We start from the raw sequence: 8,606 nt of genomic DNA, 5'->3' as shown, positions 1-8,606 counted from the left end.
CTTTTTGCCCTTTTGTGGTTGGCCTTGGAACTGTCATGGCAGCTGTGGGTGTGTCTTTTAGCTAATGTATTACAATGAGCGTATAATGAGGCTCAAGGTCTACTGGAAGTCGAATCTTTCACCATCTTGGACCTGGTTAGTTCTAACCAGTTATGTCATATCCTCAACGGCTATGTCATTCTTTAAGGGTTGTGCCCTGCCCCCTTCCCTCCTGTTTCAAAAGAAGCCTGAAATTGTGCAGTTGTTGGTTACTTGAAAATTTTTCTTGAAAAATTCTAAGGAAATGGGCAAGGCCTTAGCTGACTAGGGGTTCTGTTTTCAGCATCTTATTCAGCTACTGCCTAATTCTATTTTGTCTTCTGTATAATTGTTAAATATTCATTTTCTGCCTGTATGTGAAATTCATGAGTGATATTGTTCTGCATTTTCCATGATTGATCCTTGTTTTCAGCCTGAAGAGTCTTTCCTTTTCTTTCTTGTTTTTAATTTCCCAAGAGGCTTCTTAGAACTCGATTTTTATCCACCCCTGATATCCCAACAATTTATGTTGGTCCTCTAAGACCCTTGCTATAGGACTCAATGGTGTTCTCTTATCTATCGGTGTTGTTTTTGATTGATTTGATCCTGGAGTCCAAAAAAGCATTTATGTTTAGAAATTTGGAGATTTCCTGATGCTGCTTCATGGCTGGTTCTCCCCTGACATAGAGTAGGAAAAGTCCCAAGTGCTCTGTCCTGCAGGACAGCCCCACCATACACCCCCCACCCCCTGCCCAACTTCACCCATGGCTGGAGAAAGCAGGCTTTTCCTGTGTCTGTACCCTCTCCCTCTCTGCTGAGTTGTGGGCTACCCTCGAGCTTGAGCTGAGATATACAGAGAGAAGAAAACCTAGGAACTCTCTTTCAGGTCATCATTTAAGACCTGGGTTCCTTACCCAGTCCTGCTGCTCTTTATTCACTGTAGTAGGCAGAATAATGCCTTCCCACACAAAAAGATGTCAATATTCAAATTCCTGGCACCTGTGAATATATTACCTTGCCTGGCAAAAGGGATTTTGCAAACTTAATTAACTTAATGATTTTGCGATGAGATTAACCTGGATTATCTGGGTGGGCCAATGAAATCACAAGGGCCCTTATAAGAAACAGGCAAGAGAGTCAGAGGTAGTGGAGCTGTGCTAACAGAAGCAGAAGTCGGAGTGCTGTGAGTCAAGGAATGCAGGCAGCCTTTGGAAGCTGGAGATAAGGAAACAGGAGATTCTCTAGAGCCTCCGGAAGGAACACAGCCTTGCAGACCCATTTTACGTTTCTGACCTCAAGAACTGTAAGAGAACTTATCTGTGTTATTTTAAACCACTAAATTTGTGATAATTTGTTTAAGCAACAAAAGAAAACTAATTCATCCACCTTTCGGAGTCATCTGGTAGTTGCTTTATGGATTTTGTCTAGGGGCTTCTTGTTACAATCAGAGGGAGAGATGTGTTACTGGGCCCTTTCTAGATTCTTGGACAGCATTACGATAGATATAAATGAATATCGCTTCCACAAGACTCTTAGGCAAGCAAAGCTTTTTATTAAAAGAAAGAGCTTGTGCACAAGGGAGAAGGCAGGAAAAAAATGCCAGCTCCTGGAGTAGAAGGGGCGAGTTGCTTTTATAACAAAAGGGAGGGTTTGTCTATAACTGATAGTTTTGAGAAGTCGTCAAACTGTTTGATCAGCAGCAGATGGCTATCGGGAATAGGGAGCGCTTCTGGGAGGGGAAAGGAGTGCCTCAGAATTTTCTGCAAGAAAGCACAGGAGTAGATAAGGTTAAAATTTATAGTTGAGGGCTTCCCTGGTGGCGCAGTGGTTGAGAGTCCGCCTGCCGATGCAGGGGACACGGGTTCGTGCCCTGGTCCGGGAAGATCCCACATGCCGCGGAGCGGTTGGGCCCATGAGCCATGGCCGCTGAGCCTGCGCGTCCGGAGCCTGTGCTCCGCAACGAGAGAGGCCACAACAGTGAGAGGCCCGGGTACCGCAAAAAAAAAAAAAAAAAAAAAAATTATAGTTGAGCTTCTTGTCTTATGGCAACTAGGTAGCTAGTGCAACAGAGACAAAGTTAATTTTCTATTCCTGTGAGCCTGGTTTTTGTCTCTGGGGCTCAGGCCTCCAGGGCCTTTGTTCTTTAGCTTGTAAGGCCTGTTTTGCCCAAGGCCATTCCCTAGTCCTTTTCCAAAATGGCTGTGCTCTTTTCGTCCTGTCTTAGATGGGGTGGAGTGTCCTTACTCCAGCTTGAGTGGAACCAGAGCCCATTATTATTATTTTTAAATTAATTAATCTATTTATTTTTGGCTGCATTGGGTCTTCATTGCTGTGTGCGGGCTTTCTCTAGTTGCGGCGAGTGGGGGCTGCTCTTCCTTGCGGTGCGCGGGCTTCTCATTGCAGTGGCTTCTCCTTGTGGAGCACGGGCTCCAGGCACGTGGGCTTCAGTAGTTGTGGCATGCGGGCTGTAGAGCGCAGGCTCAGTAGTTGTGGCGCACGGACTTATTATTATTAAATGAGGCGTTTACTATACTCCTTCCTAAGAGCACCAGGTGGGGAACACGTTTTGTAAACTAGATCTAGGAAGTGGGATGTGGAATCAATCTATCCTCCTCCCCTTAAGGGCTGTCCAATGGTTAATGAATTAAAAAAACATGACTAAATAAAAACAAATCCCACACACAGTCCCCCACCCAGAAAAAGGAAAAAAAAACAAAAACAAAAATGAGATGTTCCAGATTACTCGCCAAAGTGGAACCCAGGAACAGCTTCAACAACCCAAATTAGTCTGTTAGAGTCATCACAAGCATGCCTTGCTTTTAAACAAAAAATAATAATTTCTTTGAAACAACAAAATAAAAACTACTACTGATCACTTTTCTGACAGTACACTATTACTCAAAATTAAATGGTATTGAGGGGGGAAGGGGGCCATAGCTATGGGCCTTGTCTCACACGAGTGCATGTGGGTAGGTGCAGGGCGTTTGTCATTATTGCAAAAATGAATTTTAATTTTTTAATCTTTAGTTTGATTTAAACATTGGTTTTAGTATATCATGAGTGATATTTGCAATAAAATGCCTAGGAGTAAACCTACCAAGGGAGACAAAAGACCTGCATGCAGAAAACTATAAGACACTGATGAAAGAAATTAAAGATGATACAAACAGATTTTTACAGCTCTCTATGTGCTTAATTCTGTCCACCCACTCAGAAATCGCCCATGGCCATAAGCAGTTTATGAGCCTTTTATAAAGACAGTCTTCTGAAATCAAGAGACTCTGTGTTATAATGGAATTTTGGTTTTGGTTTTTTACGGCAAAGATAAATGCAGTCATTGAGATAAGTAGGCTCTTACAGCAAGTTCCATTTGGTTTTTTTCCGAAAAGGCTTTGGAATTATTTTAGTGATCATGGAGTATAAAGAGTTAGACCTGCAGTGTCCATATGTACCGGCTGTTTTTGGCAATTATGCAGTCACAATTACGATTCGTGGAGAGCCTCATACTCTTGGACTTTTTGATACTGCAGGGCAAGAGGATTATGACAGATTACGACTGCTGAGTTATCCACAAACAGATGTATTTCTAGTCTGTTTTTCAGTGGTCTCTCCATCCTGATTCGAAAATGTTTAGAAAAGTGGGTGCCTGAGATAACTCAACACTGTCCAAAGACCCCTTTCTTGCTTGTTGGGACCCAAATTGTTCTCAGAGATGACCCCTCTAATATTGAGAAACTTGATAAGAATAAACAGAAGCCTATCACCCCAGAGACTGCTGAAAAACTGGCCTGTGACCTGAAGGCTGTCAAGTATGTGGAGTGTTCTGCACTTACACAGAAAGGCCTGAAGAATGTGTTTTGACGAAGCAACCCTGGCTGCCCTGGAGCCTCCAGAGCTGAAGAAGAGCTGCAGGTGTGTGCTGCTATGAACGTATCTCCAGAGCCCTTTCTGCACAGCTGGTGTCCACATCATACTAAAAGCAATGTTTAAATCAAACTAAAGATTAAAAATTAAAATTCATTTTTGTAATAATGACAAATGCCCTGCACCTACCCACATGCACTCGTGTGAGACAAGGCCCATAGCTATGGCCCCCTTCCCCCTCTCAATACTAGTTAATTTTGAGTAATAGTGTATTGTCAGAAAAGTGATCAGTACTAGTTTTTATTTTGTTTCCAAAAAATTATTATTTTTTGTTTAAAAGCAAGGCATGTGATGACTCTGTAGCAGACTAATTTGGGTTGTTGAAGCTGTTCCCGGGTTCCACTTTGGCGAGTAATCTGGGACATCTAGTTTCTGGGTTTTTTTTTTTTTTTTCCTTTTTCTGGGTGGGGGAGTATGTGTGGGATTTGTTTTTATTTAGTCATTTTTTTTAATTCATTAACCATTGGACAGCCCTTAAGGGGAGGAGGATGGATTGATTCCACATCCCACTTCCTAGATCTAGTTTAGAAAACGTGTTCCCCACCTGGTGCTCTTAGGAAGGAGTATAGTAAACGCCTCATATAATATACTCCTATTTGAAAGTTGCCTTTTCTCTCCACCCTTGAGTAGGTCCAGTATTTGATGAAACTCATGAAAGTGGGCGGAACCTGTCTTGCCCCTCCTCTTTTCTAGGATGCACTATATATGTGACTGTGACTCTCAAGGAAATTTGTTTGCCATTTGCTGATTTTTTTTTTGAAGTTAATTTCTAACTTCTTTCACTGATAAATGAAGAAAAGTATTGCACCTTTTGAAATACACCAAATGGATTGAGTATGTAATGAAAACACAATTTTTCCCTGTCAGTCATTGTCTTAAAATGCTGAGCATAGATGTGCGGCTTAAGAGTGTATCATACAGTGTTCTAAAACATAGCTGAAGACCTGGTATATGGAGGAAATCCGAGGGGTGGTGCTAGAAGACAGATGTCTATGGGATGATTCACATCCTCTTTCAAGTTACTAGGATGGAGACCTGCTTCATTAAGAAGCTGGGGGTGGGGCGGGGTAGAGTGGGGGTGGGGAGGACATTTAACCACATGGGGACCAGTCAGGGGAATCCCCTTATTTCTGTCTTGCATGTGAGGAACCCTAGAGCAGCTAGGTGAGGCTCTCTAGTTTAATAAGAATCCTGGGGAGGGTCTTATGAAGACTCTTCGTAAGCTGATAAAATCCCTGTTAACACTTATCTTCGTTGCAGTTTCCAGGTCTTAAAAATGTTAGGTAATCTACCCCACCTTCCCCAAATCCGAATTCTTCTAGATGTCATTAGTGTTGAACCAATGCTTTCTCATGTCTCAATTCTTTGTATATGCCTTCTTTTCAGATGTATTAAATAAACAAACCTTTTTAAAAAAAAAAAAAAAAGGTGGCTGTGCCATGTGATAATAGGATAGATTCGATATGAAATTCACTTGGTCATGCAGCTGTTGGATTAAGAGATTCTTGAATTTTAAAAGTTCTGGATGAGTTATTTCACATTTCGCATATACGGTGAGACTTCATTAATCTTCTCACACTGCAGTATTACAAATCTGCTTAATACAGGTTGGCAGAAGATGAGCACTCCCTTAAATTCCCATGCTCAGCCTCCACCTCCAGCACTCTGTTGGAACTCTGGTCCCTCCAGTTCCTTCCAGATGGTCTTGGGGGTCTCAGGCAGGGATCTCATGAAGGCTTCAGGAAAGAGGTCCCTTGGCCGCCCTGTGGCGCCCATGTTTATGCCCTCTCCTCCTCCAGACCTCTGTGGGAAAGTCTCTTCACACTGTTAACGCACAAGATAGCGGCTGGTTCATTCACTGTTGGTGGTTTTCAAAGATGAGGCCAGAGCCGAGGTTTGTCCTGAAGCTGCCCAACCTCCAAGCTGAGGGCACTGATGTCTGCCTGGAGGGCGCAGTTTCCCATTGCTGCAAGATCCATGGGCAGTGGGTCCTGTTGCCTGTGAATGGAACTGCTACAGTTGGCACCTCGTGGTTCAGCTCTTGTGGGTTTTGTTCGCTCCTTTGCTTTGGGCCCCTGGTTCTGGGACTGCATCGTCAATCCAGATGATCTGGATGGCCAACCTTCTTATTTGACCTTGTCTACTGTCCTGGTGCCCAAATTGTTCTCACACTTCTCTTCCCTTAGAATGAGTTTCTTTCTTTCCTTTTTTTTTTTTTTTTTTTGGCTGTGTTGGGTCTTAGTTGTGGCATGTGGGATCTTTCATTGCGGCATGGGCTCTTTTGTCGTGGCACGCAGGCTTCTCTGTAGTTGTGGCACACGGACTTCTCTCTCATTGAGGCATGCGAGCTTAGTAGTTGTGGCATGTGGGCTTAGTTGCCCCGTGGCATGTGGGATCTTAGTTCCCTGACCAGGAATCGAACTGGACTCCCCTGCACTGGAAGGTGGATTCTTTACCACTGGATCACCAGAGAAGTTCCTAGAATGAGTTTCTTTAAATGGTACATTTCTCTACATGCCCAAGGATCCCGTATTCTACCTCCCAGGCTCATAAACATACCTGATTTCTGTGGTGAACAAAATTAAGATTCAAGCTGAGTTCCCTCCTATACTTAAGGAGAACAGTATAAGTTAACATTTTCCCTCCTTTTCATCAATCATCCTTAGTATAGTGCTGAGTTACCCAGTGAGTAGCGGCCATCTCAATTTTACTTTAATAATCAGCTCCCAGAAGAAAGGCAGGCACACAATAGGGATTCAAGGAATATTTGTCAAGTGAACGAGCTTTTATTTGAGGAAATCTTCCTTTTCGAGAACAAGACTGCGTCTTTTTTCTGGTACCCTAATCAAGGTCAAATTTCAGTCTTTGTTCAGAGCATCTGTTCCTTTTGGCATTGGTGTCAGACGTCAGAATAGGAGCAGGACACACGCCAACATAGCAGAATAGTTAAGAGTCAGACAAACCTGAGGCAGGATAGTGATTGGACGAGTTAGTTAACCTTTGTGATCAGAGTAACATCTAAGCATAGACTTGTGAGAAGAATAAATGAGACAATGAGTCTGTAGCATTATATCTGTCACATAATATTTGCCCAACAGATGGTAGTTATTAAAAAATTCTATTGATATTTTTAGAGAAGAACAAGGATCCCAAGTGTTTGAATATCATTTGAGTTTGTCAGTCTTTTAAAAAAATTTTTTTATTGAAGTATAGTTGAATTACAGTGTTGTGTTAATTACTGCTGTACAGCAAAGTGACTCAGTTATACATACGTACACATTCTTTTTCATATTATTTTCCATTATGGTTTATCACAGGATATTGAATATAGTTCCCTGTGCTATACAGACCTTATTGTTTATCCATTCTATGTATACCAGTTTGCATCTGCTAATCACAAACTTCTAACCCAGCTCTCTCCCACTCCCCTCCCCCTTGGCATCCACCAATCTATTCTCTATGTCCCTGATTCTGTTTGTTTCATAGATAGATTCATTTGTGTCATATATTAGATTTCACATATAAGTGATATCATATGGTATTTGTCTCTCTCTTTCTGACTTCACTTAGTATGATAATCTCTAGTTGCATCCGTGTTGCTGCAAATGGCATTATTTCATTCTTTTTTATGGCCAAGTAGTATTCCATGTATATATGTACCACATCTTCTTTATCCATTCATCTGCCAATGGACATTTAGGTTGTTTCCATGTCTTGGCTATTGTGACTAGCACTGCAGTAAACATGGGGGTGCATGTATCTTTTTTTTTTTTGTGGTACGCAGGCCTCTCACTGTTGTGGCCTCTCCTGTTGTGGAGCACAGGCTCCGGACGCGCAGGCTTAACGGCCATGGCTTACGGGCCCAGCCGCTCCGCGGCATGTGGGATCTTCCCAGACTGGGGCATGAACCCACGTCCCCTGCATCAGCAGGCAGACTCTCAACCGTTGTGCCACCAGGGAAGCCCTGCGTGTATCTTTTTGAATTACAGTTTTGTTTGGATATATGCCTAGGAATGGGATTGCTGGATCATATAGTAAGTCTATTTTTAGTTTTTTAAGGAGCCTCCGTACTGTTTTCCACTGTGGCTGCACCAACTTACATTCCCACCAACAGTGTAAGAGGGTTCCCTTTTCTCTACACCCTCTCCAGCATTTGTTATTTGTAGCCTTTTTTTTTTTTTTTTTTTTGTGGTACGCGGGCCTCTCACTGCTGTGGCCTCTCCCGTTGCGGAGCACAGGCTCCGGACGCGCAGGCCCAGCGGCCATGGCTCACGGGCCCAGCCGCTCCGCGGCACGTGGGATCCTCCCGGACCAGCGCACGAACCCGCGTCCCCTGCATCGGCAGGCGGACTCCCAACCACTGCGCCACCAGGGAAGCCCTTGTAGCCTTTTTAATGATGGCCATTCTGACTGCTGTGTGGTGGTACCGCATTGTAGTTTTGTTTTGCACTTCTCTATTAATTAGCAATGTTGAGCATCTTTTCATGTGCCTCTTGGCTATCTGTATGTCTTCTTTGGAGAAATGGCTATTTAGATCTTCTGACTATTTTTCAGTTGGGTTGTTTGCTTTTTTGTTTTTGTGTTGTATGAGCTGTTTGTATATTTTGCAAATTAAGCCCTTGTCAGTTGCATCATTTGCAAATATTTTCTCCCATTCCGTAGGT

General features: G+C 43.0%; 1 pseudogene; it reads left to right on the top strand.

The window, feature by feature from the left end:
• The first annotated feature begins 3,430 nt into the window (after positions 1–3,430).
• On the top strand, positions 3,431–3,946 carry LOC116747777 (annotated as a pseudogene).
• The last annotated feature ends 4,660 nt before the right edge of the window (positions 3,947–8,606 follow it).

The sequence above is a fragment of the Phocoena sinus genome, chromosome X (assembly GCF_008692025.1).
Source record: "Phocoena sinus isolate mPhoSin1 chromosome X, mPhoSin1.pri, whole genome shotgun sequence".
Lineage (NCBI taxonomy): Eukaryota > Metazoa > Chordata > Mammalia > Artiodactyla > Phocoenidae > Phocoena > Phocoena sinus.
The sequence above is the reverse complement of the archived record's forward strand: the minus strand, read 5'-3'. Positions and strand labels throughout refer to the sequence as shown.